Source organism: Triturus cristatus, chromosome 2_2, assembly GCF_964204655.1.
Source record: "Triturus cristatus chromosome 2_2, aTriCri1.1, whole genome shotgun sequence".
NCBI lineage: Eukaryota > Metazoa > Chordata > Amphibia > Caudata > Salamandridae > Triturus > Triturus cristatus.
This window is the reverse complement of record NC_140582.1, coordinates 1,145,612,445-1,145,632,252: the sequence shown is the minus strand read 5'-3', so window position 1 is coordinate 1,145,632,252 and position 19,808 is coordinate 1,145,612,445.

The window sequence follows — 19,808 nt, the reverse complement described above, 5'->3', positions numbered from 1 at the left end:
GGAGTTTGGTGCCATGCTATCACGTTGGAACTAATCTTCTTTGATGAAATGCTAGAAGTTCCCCAAGGAGCTAGTTTGTACCCTTTTGCCTCTTATCTCGGACCCTCTGAAGAAGACACATAACATATGTCTCATTTCATGTTCTATGCAGAGTGGCTCTGTAGATACTGGGAAGAGTTACCATTTCCTTGAGCAATCAAAAAGGCTACTCACCACACCTTCTCAAAAGCTATCCTTGGCAAGCAATCAATATTGTACACCTATGTCTGCCACAACATATTCAGAATAGTGGTAGTTAATGCCATCTACCATGTTTCTCCATAACCCAGATATTGCCCAATCTACATACACTGTGCATTTAGCTAAATGGCAGTGACTGTACTGCAAATTGAAAAATAGATCATGGGGGATATTTTAAGGAAATGGCCCAGCTAGGCGCTTGCTGAAAATTAGCTGCGACGAGCTGCGTCATTTCAACAATGCAGGGATGCACCGTATTAAAAAGAATACAGCGCACCCCCATGCTCTCCCCTGCACCAGCTAAAGCACCTTTGTATCATGGTTCAAGGGTGCCGGTGTTGCAGGGATGATTGTGTTTGTACAGGAAGGGACACCTTCCTCCACTAACAATCATTAATGGTGTTCTCCTCCATCTATGTGTGCTGCTGAATGCAGCACACATAGACAGAGCAAAAAGTGAGGCGAAATAAACGCATTTCTCCGCGTTTCACCACATTATGCCTCCTTGTGACAGGCATTAGTTTTACAGATCCTTGCAAATCTGGGGCAGCGTCCAAAAGCAATGGGAGTTGTGTGGGAACGCCCACAGCAACACCCACTGCATTAAAGAGGGCCCTATTTACAAGGCGGCGTTCAGCCATGCAAAGTGACTTTGTGCCTTGTAAATATGGAGCACAGCACACTGCCACCAGAGCATCAGAAAAAGTGGCGTGCCGGTGGCGCTATGCCCCGATGCCCCTATGTTTCAAACATGTATAATTTTGTACACCAGATGAGGCTTTTGCATTAATTTAGAGGAGGTGATGATGTGAAATGTTCAGACTTCAGGAGGAACTGCTAAATAGAGAGGAGCAATTTCTACTGATGGAATTATCACCACCATTGTATTCCTCATGCAGTAAAAATGCCAATAGTGATTCAACTCTGCAATAGGCATCCCCGCAGGTAGAACGAATCAATTGCAACTCAATAGTATTACACAGTCATCTTAATGAAGAAAATTTAGCTAAACTAATCAATAATCACCAATTCTGAATGAAAAATCATAACAAAACAATCGGCAACACAAAGACAACAGAACGGAAATAACATTTTTGGTAAATTGCAGTTCATATCACAGCTTTTGATGTGCCTGGGTGCAAATAAAATGTTATTATTGCTCAAAATATATTAACACTCAATGCACCAATCTCAAAAGGAAGGAAGGCGAACTTGGCCTAAAACTGGGGCACAACAGATGCCAGCGTGAGATGGGCAGAAGAGCAGAATGAAGGGAGATTGCATGAGACTTCTAGTGTTTAGGAACAGAAGAGAAGATGCAGCAATGGAAAATGAGTGGGGAAGAAATTGATGAATCACAGAATGCTTTGGAGGGAGATAAAGGAATGGAGCCAGGACAAAATGGCTAGACAAATGAGAAAGACAAGCATGGGCAAAGAAGCAAGGATGAAGAGGATACCAAATTCGGCAAGAACGTGGTAGAGTGAGTAAGATGATATCCAGATTGGAACCTAAGAAAGGAACTTGGAAAAACTGTCATTCAGAGACACATTTTGTTAAAAAAGCACAATTCTGACATCATTATCAAGGAAGTTACTAGAATGAATGAAAGAGTGCCACCCACAGTATAGCATTCAACCCTATATATCTGTCATGACATGCCTGTGGAGCGCCATGGCACCCCTGCCTAGGTTGGCATCTCATACGCCTCAGCCAACTCCGAGTAGAATGTCCCAAATCTTGAGAGCACCCTCCCAGGGAGGCGCTGGCGCGTGCCAGGGGGTTGGTAGGCTGAAGGCCGTGCGGGTACATGTGGATGCTCCCGGCCTAGGTAGTGGGGAACTCCCCCCAAATGGGGCTTCCCCTGCCTTGGAGTTAGGCTCTTCCCATGGATACTCCTAAGGGTTACTGATTCTCTGGAGTGGCCTCAGCACACTGCGCACGTCCGCGCTGTCAAAGCTGGGAGGAAGTGCATGCCCCTTCCTACCTAGATTAGGAAGATGCACTGACATGCTGTCCCAGAACATGGACTGGTCTGCCAATACAGACCAGGGTGTGCACCCCGGCCATGAAGCTGTTTTAAATATGTGCCCTGCCTGCAGTGGCAGGCTGAGGTTTGCATCCTGGCACATATGGCGCGTTGGATATGTGCCTGGCCTTCCATCGCAGGTTGATGAGCGTATGCCTGCAGCCCTGGTGTTCTATCCTCTGAGCCAGGCCTTCTGGCACATGCCTACCGGTGCAGGCCTGTGTCTGCGTGCTTGCATACATGGTGCTAGTGGCAAGGTGCCTGGTCCACCATAGCTGACAGGGAGTGCCCTGAGACGCCAAGAGAGACGCACTAAACTTCATTAGGCGGTTTGGTCAACGCGCAGTACAGTCTGATGCTTTTAACTCATTTTATGCTGTTTATTTTATACTGTGAAAACTTGAATTTCGTGTGTTACCTTAGCGCTCAGATCGACCACTTAGCCCACATCCAATTTCTGCCTTCTTTTTGGCTTGTTTGCGCCCATAGCTGTGCTGCCTCTACACTTGAGTTTCTTCCCAGGTCACCAGCACTTGCACTTCCGCTACAGCGACGCGGTCTAGTGCTCAAGGGGGATATCAGCTGCTGCACAGCAGGGCTGAATGGTGGGGTGGGCGGAGGGAACTGTATAATTGCCATGCTGGAGCGAACGCGCAGCCAAAGAGAGACGCGCTAAACCTCGTTAGGCAGTTTGGTCAATGCGCGGTAAAGTCTGATACTTTTAACTCATTTTATGCTGTTTATTCTATACTGTGAAAACTTGAATTTGGTGTGTTACCTTGTACAGCCTTAGCCCTCACATCGACCACTTAGCCCACATCCTTTTCTGCCTTCTTTTTCGATTGTTTGCACCCATAGATGTGCTGTCCTGTGCACTCAAGTTCCTTCCCAGCTCACCAGCGCTTGCACATCCACTACAGCGACGCGGTCTAGTGCTCAAGGGGGATATCAGCTGCTGTACAGCAGGGCTGATTGGTGGGGGTGCGCAGAGGGAACTGTATAATTGCCACGCTGGAGCGGACGTGTGCAGCAGGCGTGCTGAAGGCACACCCAAGTCATGCCTGTCTGCGCCTGTCCGCCCCCGACCGGGTCTAGGGTCTAGGACCCCTAATTTTCTGACCTTATCAGCAGAGGACCTATGGGCTTTAGCATCGTGAGATCACCCACTGGACAAATGGGTGGAAGACATACTGAGTTCTGAGAATATAGTGGGGAAACAAGGGGGAGGTTGGGACATGGCCACACAGCCACTTCCCCACAAAGACGCAGGGCTAGGCAATCCCCTGGGACTATAGGTTGCGGTTTTAAATACCCGCTCCCTGCAGAAACACAGCCTAGAGATTTTCTCACTCCTCCAGGATGGCACCACGGACATCCTGGCGGTAACAGAAACCTGGATAGAGGACACCTCAACCCCGGACGTTTTGGCTGCCCTTCCCTTGGAATACGATGTCTTATGGCATCACAGATAGGAAAAGACAAGAGGAGGGGGCGTAGCCATATTTTACAACAAACGGCTAGCTATAGATAAGCTAGTTGCAGAGAGCCTCGAAAGTGCGAAAATTTTGGGGGTAAAAATCTTTTCCAAATCCTCATACTTGGCACTTCTGGTGGTATCGCCCTCCTCGATTGACCCCTATCCCCCAGTTCAATGAACTATTCACGGAACTTATCAGTGATCTACGCTCACGGTACCAATGACTCCTGGTGGTGGGGGATTTTAATTACCACTGGGACAAGGCGCCCAGAGAGTTACATGCCAGTCAACTGGAGGAAGCTATGACCATGATAGTGCAACTGGTTGACTCCCCTACCCATGACAAGGGACATACCCTCGACCTCATTTGGACCACCCAGCCACCGGATAGCCTGACAGACATCTGTCCTTGCGCCTGGTCGGACCACTCGTGATCAGGTGCTGGGCCCCGCTGGCCAGTCGACCGGCGCAACCCCTCTTAGATTGGAGAGTGGTACAAGGCTGGAATAAAATCGAGAAAGGCAATCTAGTGGGCACTCTGCATAGTATCCCCCTAAAAGACACATGATGGAGAACCTTGATCAGGAGACTGAGGTCCTCACCTGCAAACTGAGAGAGGCCATAGATAAGGTGGCACCTGTCCGCAGGGAAAGAGTGAGGAACAAGGGCAAAGGGGCCCCCTGGTTCAATGAGGACCTGAGGGGAAGGAAGCAAATTATTTTCCAACATGAGAGGCTTTGGCGCAAATCATACAATCCAGTGGCGCTTGCAGGCTACAAAACCATGTTGGCCACATACAAAAAAGCCATCATGACCAGGAAGGCCGAATATTATGAGGAGAGAATCACGGACGCTGCTAATAAACAGAAATAACTTTTAGAATCTTCACAGAACTTAGCCAGAAACTAGAGCAGAAATCCACTGTCAGTCCAGTAGATTGTAATAAGTTCACGTCCTTCTTCCTCCACGAAGTCAGGGACATTTGAACTGACATTCACAATACACCCACTAACCAGTGCCCCTGGCAAAGGATCCAGCCCCTTGCGCTCTCGGTAAGCAGCTCACCTCCCTCCCAAGGCTGGATCAAGACTCCCTGTCCCTTCTGATGGACCGTGTCAAGTCAAGTTCACCAGCGGACCCCTGCCCACCAAGGGTGTACCGAGTGGCCCTACCTAGAGTAGAGAGGGAGGTCCTTGACCTGCTTAATTGATCTCTGGAGATGGGTCGTGACCCCGCTAACCTCAAGGAAGCCAGAGTTATCCCCTACTGAAAAAAACAGGGGCAGATGCAGCCAATCTTAAGAACTATAGGCCCATCTCCAAGCTCCACTTCCTGGCAGAAGTAGTAGAACAACATGTTCTCAAAACTCTGCCGCTCTTTATTGAGGAACAACAGCTACTCCAGGTATGACAGGCAGGCTTTAGGGCCCACCACAGTACAGAGCTGGTGATGGTGTCAGTGCTGGACGAACTTAGACTCACTGCCGACAACAGAAAGCCGAGCACCCTGGTTCTGCTAGACCTACCAGCGGCATTCGACACGGTCAATCACGCACAACTACTAGCCCGGATCTCAGAATTGGGTATCCATGGGTTGGCACACCAATGTATTGCGTCCTTCCCGTCAGGTTGATCTCCAAGGGTCCAACTGGGTGATCGAGTGTCTAATATCGGCGCACTAACCTGTGGATTTCCCCAGCACTGTCCCCTCTTCTCTTTAACATCTACCTCCTGCCACTTGTAGCCGCGTTGGCCCGTATGGACTGCGAAGTGTTTAGCTCTGCAGACGGCACACAAATAATCCTCCAGATTCACAATTCTTCCCAGGCTCACGCATGTGTGCAAAACATACTTAGGTACACGGTTAACTGGATGACTACCAACTCGCTTAAAATCAATCCCGATAAAACCGAGGTCCTCGCCATTACTACCAAAAACAAGCATTGGCATAGCCAATAGGTCTCGCCTTTGGGACCTTATAAGTGTTTAGCCATGCAACAGTTGCATACCTAAATACTTATAAGGTCCCAAAAGCGAGATCTATTGGCTATGCCAAGCGGCCGTGAAAGTGATCGCGATCAAACATCAAAGTGGCTGCGAAAGTGAAAGTAATTGCGGTCAAGCGCAGCGCGCGCGCCCGCGCACATGCACTGTAGCACTAGGCTGGCCTGGTAGCACTTTTTGGAGCCCTCTCAAAAAGTCTCGCCAGACCAGCGCATGTGCTGGGTCAAGCGAGACCTAAAAAGGGAGGGGAAGAGGAATGATTGAAAAGAGGGTGGAAGGAAAGAAGAGAGGGAAAGTGATCACAGAAAGGCACAGAAGGGGCTTATGAGAAAGGAAGTGAATAAAGAGATGGACACAGGGGGTTAGGAGAGAAGAGATGGAGGAAAAGGAGGGGGAGGGGAAAGAAGAAGTGAAGAGAAGAAGAAAAATTAATAGAAGTGAGGAAGAATAGTGTGAGAGAAAATACGGAATTAATGGAAGTGGGTGGAAGAAGGGAAGGAGGAATGAAGGAAATAAGGGAAAGGAGAGGGAGTGAAGAAGAGAGTATTGTACAAGGAAAGAATAAGTGAAAAAGCAGAAAGAGAAGGGCGAAGGCAGGAATAAGGTAAGACAGAAGGAAGGGCGAAGAAAAGTAGGGAGCAAGAGAGTGAAAAGATAAGGAGCAAGAGAGTGAGAGATGAAGGGAAGAAGAAAGTAAATAAAAGGGGTGGAGGTAGGAATGAATTGAGACAAGAATGAAGGGGTGGGGTTCATTGAAGCACAGAGGGTGTTTGGAGAAAGAGAGGAAAGAAGAGATTACAGATTGTGTTAGGAGGGACGGAATAGAGGAAGAGAATGATGGGAATGGAGAAAAGAGAAGGGAAGGGAGAGAAATGGAGTAAGGGACAGAGGAGGACACAAGTTAGAGGTAGAAAGGCATAAAGGAAGGGGAAAAGAAAAGAGAGCATAAGAAGAGGATGGGAGGGAGGGAGGACGAAGGAAGGGAGGGATGGGTGAAGGAAATGGAAGAAAGCAAGGAAGTAAGATGTAGGGAAAGAAAGAAAGAAAGAAAGAAAGAAAGAAAGAAAGAAAGAAAGAAAGAAAGAAAGAAAGAAAGAAAGAAAGAAAGAAAGAAAGAAAGAAAGAAAGAAAGAAACAAACAAACAAACAAACAAACAAACAAACAAACAAAGACCAATGCGGGGTCCAGGGAGTTGGAGGTAGGCAGGTGATTTGAGGAGAGGAATTGGGTGAGGTAGAGTAATGAAGTGATGGGCAGATAGAGGCAAGGAAGCAAATGTGATTGATGAGGTGATTCTGTGGAGGCCCGGAGATTCAGTCTGTGAATGAATCTGCTCCTTCGACCTGAGAATCCCCTCCATGCTGAGAGTCGGATGCACGCAGAGAGGACAGTAACTCATCCAGTGACTGTGAGGAAATATGAATTTTTTATGGTCAATTGTGTCCCCTATCTTAGACCCCAACGGCTCCATGTACATGCTACAAGTAGATGTATGTTCCCTCCAGTTCCAGCTATGAAGACGCAAATACATGTGCGTCCAACGTCAACCTGTCCTCTTTCAGATTCGCCATGAATGGGTCGAATATTCCATTCCTAAGTATGATTGGCCACCGACTTTATATGGTTCACTTTTCACGTTTTACAGTTCAGGCGAGTAGGCCCTGAATTCTGCCATCAAGCCTTTTCCTGCTTCTGCCTCTGAAATGCTCCAGCCTGGACCTGCATCCGTATCCATGAACTTTGTCCTACTCCCTGCGCGGCTAACGGTGCCTGACGCGGCCTGTTGCCTGCCAAAAACTGTATTCAGCCTTCAAGTTATCTGCTCCGCTCCTCATCCAATGCATTCCTGTCTAGTAGTTTAGGTAAACATCCTTCCTGCTACCGAGCAGAGGGCTCGGCCTCGCTGTCTTTATGCAAGTAATTCATAGCCCCTGTTACTATGGAAGATTCCTGCCCCCTCGCATCTCATGTAGACACATAGACGCTTGTACACGCACTAACAGTCAGTATAGAATAGGATCTGTCCGAGAAGACCTTTCCTTCCAGATAATATAGTTCCTTAAACACAAGATATTAGATATGATTTAGGACTAGGTTGTCCTGACACCCCAGACTTCTGTCTCCACATGTAGGGCTAAATGTCAAGTTCCCTTCACCCTCTAGTTGCACGTCAATCACACGTCATGCGGCTGCGCGCGCATCTCTGCCAAATATTTCTGCTGACACTGCAGGATTCTCTTATGGATCCACCCACTTGTGACATCATTTTAAATGACGTTTCTAGTATACGCCTATTACTACGCCTATTTTCATTACGTATGTGTATTCTTATCTGTATTATCAGCTGTTACGCCTCCTGCATCTGTATTAATGTAATGCTTTTCATATATATATGATTACTTGTCAATAATGCATTGCCTATCCCTTCCTGAACCTTCGTGGTGATGGAATATGATTGCCTGGTTCGAACCATAATTCCTTTGTAAGGAATAAAGTCCTTTTCAGAACCTCTAATACCACGGATTCTGCCTCTTATTTTGACTGAGTTATTCTTACTAGACTTTACCGCTTAAAAAATAGTACAGGTAATTTAAATATTTACCACATAAATTGGCGCCCGAACAGGGACACTTTCTCATCTCACGCGCCGGAGGTGCGTTGCAGGCCCGGTCCCCTGCCACAGCTGAACGGACAAAAACGCGTACCCGCAGGATTTCCTGTATCTCCCTCCGGCCAAGCGGGGGTGACTGAGGCTGCGATCAACACCCAGACGAGGCGGTGAGAAGTGCGAAGTATCCCGACCAGAGCCTAGCTGAGAGAGCAAGATCCGAGGTATACAGAGGCCCACCAGGTTCCGAAGTTCCGAGTCGAGTCGAGTCCAGTCCGGTCCAGTTCAGTTCAGTTCCGAGGCCTTCCGTTCCGTGCTACCCGGTGAGTACCGTTGCCGGGGAGGCATTAAGACGTGCACATTAATTTGTGCCGGTCATGACGGGTTTGGGTACACAAATCCGGTCTGCACTGTTTTAGCAGTGTATCTGTACTGTTTAGCAGTATATCTAGTATGTTCATGTATATAATTCAGTATTATCTAGTATTAGTATTATGTCGGTACTAGTTTTCTTCTAATTATCATTGTTCGTTAAATGTTAAATGTTAAATGTTAAATGTTTTAATGTGTTTAAAAATAGTGGTATGAATGAGTGTTCCTTATTGTGTTTATTGTATTAATTGTGTTCAAGTCCAGTTCGAGTAAGAATCAAGTAGCAAGGTTTAAAGATGCCGTTCTTTTCAAAATTAAGACAGATCAAAACTAGAAAAGGAGTACTCGAAGAAGCTGTTCCCGTTCCACCTAGGGACACTCCAGGGTACTTTATGTATCATAAACATGGCCTAGATGCCGTATTATATCTTGACTTATGGGTGGACTACACCAAAGATCTAGCAGAAAGTCAGAGGTGGCCCGCAGCTGGGACATGGGATGCAGATTGCATCATGAGAGTAGAAGAAGAATTATGGAAAAAGAAAGCCAGACAGTCACAGAAAGATGCCATTGAACTATGGCGTAAAGAATCGCATAGGCGCACAGAGAAAGCGCTCAGACAGGAAGAGAAAAGTAGGGAGAACTCAAATAAAGCCCGAGAAAATATATTAGTTGAGGAAGGTATCCGAGTAAAAACAGAACAAGTAGACAGACAACGGAACACTCTTATGAATGGTATGTATCCTCTTTTGGCCGAAGGTTTACCTAAGGCCACCCCGGAAATACCGAAAGATTTGACACCCCCATTACTCCCGATTAAAGCACATCCCAAGACCGCAAAAGATATTTTCCTTTCCTCCTATTTAGACGATGTAGCTCCCGAATATGTTAATGTTCCACCACACACGTCACCTGTCGATGGTGCTCAACCCCGAGATCATCCGCCCCCACCTCCGCAACAACAAACTCCTCCGCACAATCCAACAGGTTCATCTGTTTCCACCGCTTTTTCTGCATCCACAGTTTCTACCTTACATCCCACAAATCCTTTCGTGCCTAGCACCTCAGAAGGTGCGACAGGAGGTGCGACAGCAATTTTTGCCACGCCACCGTCACGAAGTAAATCGTCTCTTAGAGATTTAGCAAACCAACGTACACCCCAAATAGCAACGTCCGACATGTTTAAGGAACATCTTGTGGATTGTAGATATGATCCAGTGCCCGGTAAAAATGACAGAATGCTGCTATCATCACTACGTATACGACGAGCTTCGCTATATTTAACGACACTACCAGGGATGGTTAATCATCTAGACACTATATATCGCTTTGTCCAAACAGGGCAAGGCCCTGAAAGTATTGACGAAGCCATGGATTACCAGAAAGTGGATATACAGAGACTACTGTTACGCTTCTTCATAAACTGCTTGATCAGAGACAGAGATAGGTCCGAGGTAGATCAGGATGAAATGCAAGTACTTACCAGATGGGGTCAGAATATATCAGAGGGAAAACATGATAAACAGACATGTATAGTAGCTATGTGCCGAAAAATCCGCAAAGAAGTAGAACGAATACATAAAGCCAGAATGGAGGCAGACAAAACTGAATCAGAGGGAGAGGAAGAGGAAGAATCAGAAATGCCCACAGGACAATTAGAAACGATAGCTTATGTAGGTAGGGGAAGACCTTGTAACAATACCAGATACTTTACTGATCCGATACGTCCGATACGTCCAGAATGTAATAGACATTTTCAAGCCCCTATGCTAAATACGAAGTCCACTGAACACTTATTCCAGGCTGCTGATAAATTACTCCGAGACCAAAGGGGGTATCACATGCTCGATTCTATGGATGAACAAGAATTAGCCAGGTCAGCAGTACAATGGGCTGACAGTTCTGAAAAATACAGTGATGATGCGCTAGCACACACGTTTTTGAACCTTACCCCAGACGAACAGTGTTTAGCTGGTATATACATGATACAACACCTCGTTATATTGTATAGAAGCCAACACTCCGATCCTGGTCCCCTACCTGATATACTGATAGAATTACTCACGAATAAATGGAGAGGTTCAGGTACTGATTTAATTAAAGAAATTCTAGAATATCGACACCAGTACATTGTCTTCGTATGCCCAGAACATGTTTCAGTTCCCCCCAAGTTGGAAAGAAAAACGTACCACATAGACAGACAGAATCCCTTACGCGAAGTACACCCAATAAGAGGTGAAGACAATAATTTTAAACGCGTGTTTGTGTACACGCCCATAACTAAAATTGAATTATTAGAAATGAAGAAAGTAGTACCTAGCCATGACAAAGACCCAGCAGGTTTCCACCGTGAGATAAAAGACATGTTACTCATGGGAGAGTATACTTACCCTGACATTATGAAAATATTGAAAGTTTTATTGCCTGCCGGTATTTACGAGAAACTCAAAGAAAAGGAATGGGAGGTGGGAGACCAAAAGATAGATTGGACAGCATTAGAAAACGAAGAGAAGGCCCGAGCTGCAGGTTCAGGGCTTGGGGAAAGGACTACAGCATTACCAGGATTATTAGTGCAGGTACTACCACGTTTATTAACTACGAAAAAGGAAGACTGGGGTGCAATTTCAGCCTGTAAACAAAAACAAGATGAAGACACTAGTGATTTCTATTCCCGATTTGAAAAATGTTTTGGTATTAATAGTGGCATAAAAGCAAGTAGTGAGTCGTATCCACATCTGTTTGTGACAAAATTAGTTGAAAATTCCTTGCCCCAAGTTAAGAGTAGAGTACTGAAATTCGAGAGTACTTGGCAAGGTAACACACCGTCACAGATGTTACAAATGTTACAATATCATCACAATAGAATTAGAGAAGAACAAGAACATGAACAAAGACGTATGAAAGACACGAAAATGAAAATGCTTGTTGCGCAGTCAGTTCCAGCTGACGGTCATAAAAAGGGTACGACACAGTCCAATGATTCAGTAGGTCCTGTAAGAGGGACATGCAACTATTGTAAACAGCCAGGTCATTATATACACGATTGCGCAGTTCTGAAACATAATATCTCTACGGGTATAACGAAAGAGAGACCACGTCCGCCTAGACAGGATCAGATCCAACCACAAGTACCTCAGAATATACAGCCTATGCCAGCTGTACAGCAGACCGTACCACAACCACAACAACAACAACAACAGCCACAGCCTATTGCTGCAACACAAAACACGACACAACAGATGTACCAGTATGCACAAAATGACTATCCAGAGTATCAGCGCTACACATGAAATAGCCTAGAGAGGGAAGTCGGCCTACCCCTTATTGAGGTTCCCATAGATCAAGAGGGTCCTTACGTACAGAGTCAAGTATTAGGAAAAGACAGAAAGTTTCTACTCGATACAGGGGCAAGCAGAACCACTATCAGTCACAGCGAAGTCCCAGGGGCACCCCTCTCAGGCTCACAAAATATTTCCCTTGGTTTCTCAGGAAAGCCCACTATTAACGAAGTATCGCAACCGCTTGCATTCACAGTCGGTCCGTTAACACGGACTACAGATCTATTGCTTACGAAATCATGTCCAGAAAACTTGTTAGGTATAAAAACATTGAAGGCTCTAGGAGCTGTAATATGTTGTTCTCCGGAAGGAGTACGACTATTTTTGCGTGACTTTAAAGGTCACTACGTGTCTAGAGACATGGATCACCGGTTACAGAATCTACCTGCACATTTATGGGCGCAAGGCCCCACTGATGTAGGTTGTATGCACATTACACCATATCGAGTCACACTCAAAACAGGAGTGGTACTACCACGAATACGACAATACAAGTTACCCCCAGATGCTGTTGTGGCTTTACTGCAAATCATTGACGAGCTCATTGCACAAGGAGTGGTTGTGGAAACCGACTCCAATGTATGTAATTCCCCGATAATTCCGATTCTTAAACGAACTGATCCAAAAGCACCACCAGTATATCGATTAGTTATTGATCTGCGAGAATTAAATAAATGCATTGTACCACAATACCCCGTGGTCCCAGATATCTCTTCATTGCTAACAGCCATAGATTCAGAAGCAACGTTCTTTACTGTAATTGATCTCAAGAACGCTTTCTTTAGCGTCCCAATCGATCCGGAAAGCCAATATTTGTTCGGATTCAGTTTAAATGGACGAAGTTTTAAATTCGCACGCGCACCTCAAGGATTCACAGAAAGCCCCAGCATCTATAGCCAAGCACTGAAAAGAGAACTTGACAGTATCCACATGCCAGCTAACACTGCCCTGCTTCAATACGTCGATGATCTGCTGATCACCGCCCGAAGCGAACCTGAATGTGAAAAAGCATCACTGACGGTTTTACATTTCTTAGCCGACAAGGGGCACAAAGTGTCCCCTTCAAAGCTGCAATTCTGTGTCCAGCAAGTTGTGTACCTTGGGCACTTGCTGTCCAAGGGGGAAAGACAGCTTACACCCGACCGTATCCAGTTAATTGTTAACATGCCGCCACCCAAGACACAAAAGGAGGTACGGGCATTCATAGGCCTCACTTCGTACTGTAGGCAGTGGATCCCTCAATATGCATTTCTAGCAAAACCACTCATTCAGTTGACAACACAGGAGGCAGCGACATCGACTGTCCTCCCTTGGACTCAGGAACATAAACAAGCTTTTGAAAGCTTAAAGAAAGCTTTATGCCAAGCACCTGTTTTAGCAACACCATGTTACAGCAAACGTTTTACACTCTTTGTCACAGAACGTGAAGGTACTGCTTTGTCAGTACTCACGCAGGAACAAGCAGGATCACACAAGCCATGTGCTTATTTTTCTAGTACATTAGACCCCGTAGCTCAGGCTCTTCCTGCGTGCCTGAAATCAGTCGCAGCAACAGCTTTAGCAATCAGACAAAGCGATGCCATAGTGTTAGGACATCAATTGACAGTACAAGTACCACACGCAGTAGAGGTTCTCTTGAACCGGACCCAAACACAACACTTGACTATAGCAAGACTGACGGGTTATGAATTGACATTGTTCCAGCCACACATAGAAATCAGACATTGTAGTACATTAAATCCTGCCACACTTTTGCCATTAAGTGGAACAGACCCATTGGCACATGACTGTATTGAAGTTATTACTATTACGACGAAACCCAGACAAGACTTGACAGATATTCCATTATCAGATCCAGACCTGACATTATATGTAGATGGTTCATGCATGAGAACCAATACAGGAGAGTTAGTGGCCGCTTATGCAGTCACAACAGATACTGAAATTATTGAAACAAATTGTATCGATACCTTGTCAGCTCAAGCAGCAGAGCTCATCGCTCTGACACAAGCCTGTATTCAAGCCAAAAATAAAAAAGTCAACATATACACAGATTCACGTTATGCATTCGGAGTCGTCCATGACTTCGGCGTGCTTTGGCGAGAGAGAGGTTATTTAACTTCTCACGGTGCCCACATCCAGCACGGTCCCCTTATTCAAGTTCTGTTAGATGCAATACATCTGCCTACTGCAATATCGATTATGAAGTGTAAAGCCCATACAAAAGTGACTGACATTATTTCTCAGGGTAACGACCTAGCTGACAGAACAGCTAAACAGACTGCTCAGAATCAGACTCATCCAACTGACACGACAAAAACAATAGTTCCGACACCCACACACTGCATGACAGTTAAGGATCCCGCCCTTGATGTAATTGACATACAGACACATGCTACACCAGAAGAAATAAAGAGATGGACTGAATTAGGAGGGATCCAAACGGATCAAGGATGGATGACGAAGGGAAAATCTATATGGTTTCTCCCCGACTCAATGGTTCAGGTCATCATTAACACAATACATAGTCCAGCGCATCTAGGAGAGAAAGCTATGCTAGACAGTATTCAACACATTTGGTTCAATAAACACTTGCGAGCAGCAGCTAAACAGAAAGTACGTACCTGCATGATTTGTTGTCAGTTCAATCCAGGAAAAGGCGTACCTGTAGAACAGGGTGGATTTCAACCCCCCGATCACCCTTTTGAAGTCCTCCAGATGGATTATATCCAGATGGAACGATGTCGAGGATTCAAATATGTCCTCGTAGTTGTATGCGCTCTTTCCCGGTGGACAGAGGCGTATCCCGTCTCAGATTACACTGCCCCGACTACTGCTAAACAGTTAGTTCGAGAATTCTTCCCACGGTATGGTTTGCCCCGTGTCGTGTACTCAGATAATGGCCAACCATTCTCATCCGAGCTAATGAAACATGTTTCACTTCTGTTAGGATACCAATGGAAATTCCACTGTGTCCGACATCCCGAGGCAGCAGGTCTCGTGGAGCGGCATAATCAAACTTTGAAAATTAGACTGTCCAAAGTATGTAGAGAAAAAGGTGTCGACTGGATAGTAGCTTTACCAGTTGCGCTCTTTTACATGAGAATGGTAGCACATTCTCGAACAGGGCTATCCCCGTATGAGGTGATCTTCGGTAGGCCACCAAATATGTGGGGGACGCCTATACCTCGTAAGATCACTGATGTTGATTGTAATATGCTGACAGATTACCTGGCTTCCTTGATGTCTGCACTACAATCTTGTCGTTCACAGGTAGCTGCAGCTTTTCCCGATAACACTGAGGTGAAGCCCCACGACGTGGTTCCGGGAGACCTTGTACTTGTAAGGAACTTCGACAGAAGGAACCCGCTGGAGCCTCGCTGGCAGTCGCCTAAGCTCGTCTTATTGACCACAAGGACAGCTGTGAAGATTGAGGGACGTAAAGGGTGGTTGCACTCGAGCCATATAAAAAAATTTCATGGACTACCCTCCGACTTGAACTTTCAGCCCTGCATTCCCTCACAGACTGACTCAAAACTTCCCCTGGTTGATGAGCCAGAAAAGGAGAATTATAAACTGAAACTAAGGTCTAGCAAGTCAGACAATTTGATTGTTTAAGTCCTCTCCAAGGTGAATCGGTTGAATTTGTCTCTGACATGTATCCTCTAGACCGAAATAGAGAGAGAAATAGACAGAAACAGCTCAAGAAACATGCGTACTGTAAATCACTTCGTAGTCACTGCATAGTGACATTATTGATTATGTTTTTTCTAAGTCTTCTGATTATTAGTGTCAGTATATTTTTACACATGTATTACCCTATTTCCAAGCGTGCTTTCAATGCTACTGCCGAACATTCTTTTAGCGAATTACCTCCGCATGAGTTGTCCTATAGATTTGCGCTGCGCAACAACACATTCATTAGTATGTTACATCATTCTCACCAGACCAGCAATGCTACAAATTGTTGGATATGTGGCCGACTCCCTCCCTATCAGAAATATAAGGGAGTTCTGCCCCTCTTTCCGTATCCATTCACACACAATGGCTCCTGTGGAGCATGGTTTAGTTTGATTAAATCCCTAGATTCAAATTCAATAATTTATCAAGACAACTGGGTATGGGGAAACCTGAACCTAGTTTTACTTAAAGTCTGCTACCCTAACAAGGAGGGACTTCCCAAAAGAACAGGAACTGATCTAGAAAATGAAGTATATGGATTAGGTAACTTTACACTTAACCTCATGATCCTGAATGTTGAATCCGAAGCTACACCAATCTTGCCCGCTATGTCAGTATTTCCAGTTAGAGGCGAATTATGTGTAAGAAAGAATGGTTCAATACACATGGGCCATAGTAAATGTACCACTGTAATAGAATTCAGTGATAAAGGCAAGTCTACATTTAGAGCTTCCCGTCACTCCTACTTCATCTGTGGTCACACCGCATATATACGCCTACCCCTAGATTGGGATGGTACCTGTTACATTGCATTCCTTCTGCCACCTGTTTTCCTAGCCCCGCCTGATTATCATAGGAATACCCATTTAGTACACAATAGACAGCAGAGAGATCTCCTGATTGTCGATTACACTGAAACAGCATGGGAGAAATACACAGATTTCAATAAAGGTTTCTTTCCCTACATAGGTACAGTCACCAATAGTAAGCTGATACGTAGATTAACTAGAACCCTTGAAGCAGTAGTGAATGAAACTACTTCCGCCTTAGGCAACTTAACAGAGGAGCAGTCTGCGATGCGGATTGTTGTTCTTCAAAATCGTCTTGTCCTTGACGTCATTCTGGCCGATAGGGGCGGAGCTTGTAGGGTCATCGGATCAAGTTGCTGTGTTTTCATACCAGAAAACGCGCCGTCAGTATATAAAGCTATAACTCGACTTCATAAGATCGTAAGCCAGATACACCAGAATCCAGGCACCTGGACTTGGTCCGGTTGGTTCTGGAGCGTGTTGTCAGCCTGGGGATGGAGGATCCTATCCTTCCTAGGTATTGGCTTTCTCATTCTATTCAGTTGCTGCTTGTGTCTACAATGTGGGCCAGCGATTTGTGGTCTGTGTGCCACATCGTGTATCCCGCCTTCAAATTTTCATTCAAGATCCTGGAAGAAGAAAGAAGAACAAATGATGCTATATGAACAGATTGATGGATTGATGAAGATGGATATTTCATGAGGGTCCGTAGGGGACAAGGAGGGAATGAGGAAATATGAATTTTTTATGGTCAATTGTGTCCCCTATCTTAGACCCCAACGGCTCCATGTACATGCTACAAGTACATGTATGTTCCCTCCAGTTCCAGCTATGAAGACGCAAATACATGTGCGTCCAACGTCAACCTGTCCTCTTTCAGATTCGCCATGAATGGGTCGAATATTCCATTCCTAAGTATGATTGGCCACCGACTTTATATGGTTCACTTTTCACGTTTTACAGTTCAGGCGAGTAGGCCCTGAATTCTGCCATCAAGCCTTTTCCTGCTTCTGCCTCTGAAATGCTCCAGCCTGGACCTGCATCCGTATCCATGAACTTTGTCCTACTCCCTGCGCGGCTAACGGTGCCTGACGCGGCCTGTTGCCTGCCAAAAACTGTATTCAGCCTTCAAGTTATCTGCTCCGTTCCTCATCCAATGCATTCCTGTCTAGTAGTTTAGGTAAACATCCTTCCTGCTACCGAGCAGAGGGCTCGGCCTCGCTGTCTTTATGCAAGTAATTCATAGCCCCTGTTACTATGGAAGATTCCTGCCCCCTCGCATCTCATGTAGACACATAGACGCTTGTACACGCACTAACAGTCAGTATAGAATAGGATCTGTCCGAGAAGACCTTTCCTTCCAGATAATATAGTTCCTTAAACACAAGATATTAGATATGATTTAGGACTAGGTTGTCCTGACACCCCAGACTTCTGTCTCCACATGTAGGGCTAAATGTCAAGTTCCCTTCACCCTCTAGTTGCACGTCAATCACACGTCATGCGGCTGCGCGCGCATCTCTGCCAAATATTTCTGCTGACACTGCAGGATTCTCTTATGGATCCACCCACTTGTGACATCATTTTAAATGACGTTTCTAGTATACGCCTATTACTACGCCTATTTTCATTACGTATGTGTATTCTTATCTGTATTATCAGCTGTTACGCCTCCTGCATCTGTCTTAATGTAATGCTTTTCATATATATATGATTACTTGTCAATAATGCATTGCCTATCCCTTCCTGAACCTTCGTGGTGATGGAATATGATTGCCTGGTTCGAACCATAATTCCTTTGTAAGGAATAAAGTCCTTTTCAGAACCTCTAATACCACGGATTCTGCCTCTTATTTTGACTGAGTTATTCTTACTAGACTTTACCGCTTAAAAAATAGTACAGGTAATTTAAATATTTACCACAACTGTCCTGCTAACAACACTGCACCGCCATCTTCTGTTGCTGGACTGTGTGTTTATAAATGTTACACCATTTCTAAACAGCACAGACAAATGACAAAACCACAAGAACACCACAACAAATGACATGCAACAGACCCCAGCACGCCGTGAACCAGAGAATCAGCATGCGTCACTGCAACCACACCAGCGTGCCACTCTGTGCACGGTGCATGCAACTCAGCCCTGTGTTTGCACTGCACCAGGGCCTTGTCTGTGAAGGACGCCACTGCACCTCACCTGTCACAAGTCACTGAAAGCAACCCCAAAGAACAGTTCAAGAGATAATATCACACCTCATACCAAAGCTAATGCACTGTCTCACAGCAGGCAGCGGAGCACAGCCACTGTCCAAGGGCGGCAGGGACATCAAACAGGAGAGAAGTTGCAGGACATACACAACAGTGCTGTCTGTACCACATGCAGCACAGCACCTACGCCATACAAAATATATTACATCACTGTAGCTATACGACATACAGCCCGCCACTGCACTTTTACCACATGCATTGCAGCACTGCATCTGTATGAGGTTCTGTACACCACAACACCTATAAGGCATTGTGCGGCACTGAATCTCAACTGCATACAGCACTTTTTTTCGTGACCTACAGGCCAGTTTTGGCTCAACAACAAACAGCACAGCAATGCAGGTGTACCAAGCACGCTGCATCTATACACCTTGCATTTATACGACATACATCAACATGTAGAAGCAATCTAGAATTGTTCTTCCTCCACATCATACGTCGTAACACTGCATGTATTCTACACCACATGCAGTACAGCCCTGCCAGTGTATGGTACGCAGTACGGCATGGCACTGCACCTGTACAGTGCAGTACCATATGAATACGCCATATAATGCAGCACAGCAACTATGTGATAAGGTGCAGCACTTGATGCATACAGTGCACAGCACTTCACTACATCGATATAACTTCCAGCACCGGACGGTCTATCCAACACAGCACTGTCGACAGACACTCAATGCCCTTTGGAACTGTACGACACACAGCACAGCAGTGTAGTCATACGAACAACAGCACGACAGCTGTACAACCAAGCACCGCCAATGAACTACACGCAACCGCACCATAGTTATACTACATACTACTACCATGTGCTCTTTCTGATCTTAGACTGTGACTGCAAGGTGCACTGCATGCTGGGTTGGCCATTGAGCTGTGACAGACGGGTGGCAGTAATTTAACATGCCAAGTTGCACAACATGCCAGAGGTGCTACAAGCCCAACATGCGACATGCAAGAGCTGAAACATGCTAGGGGTG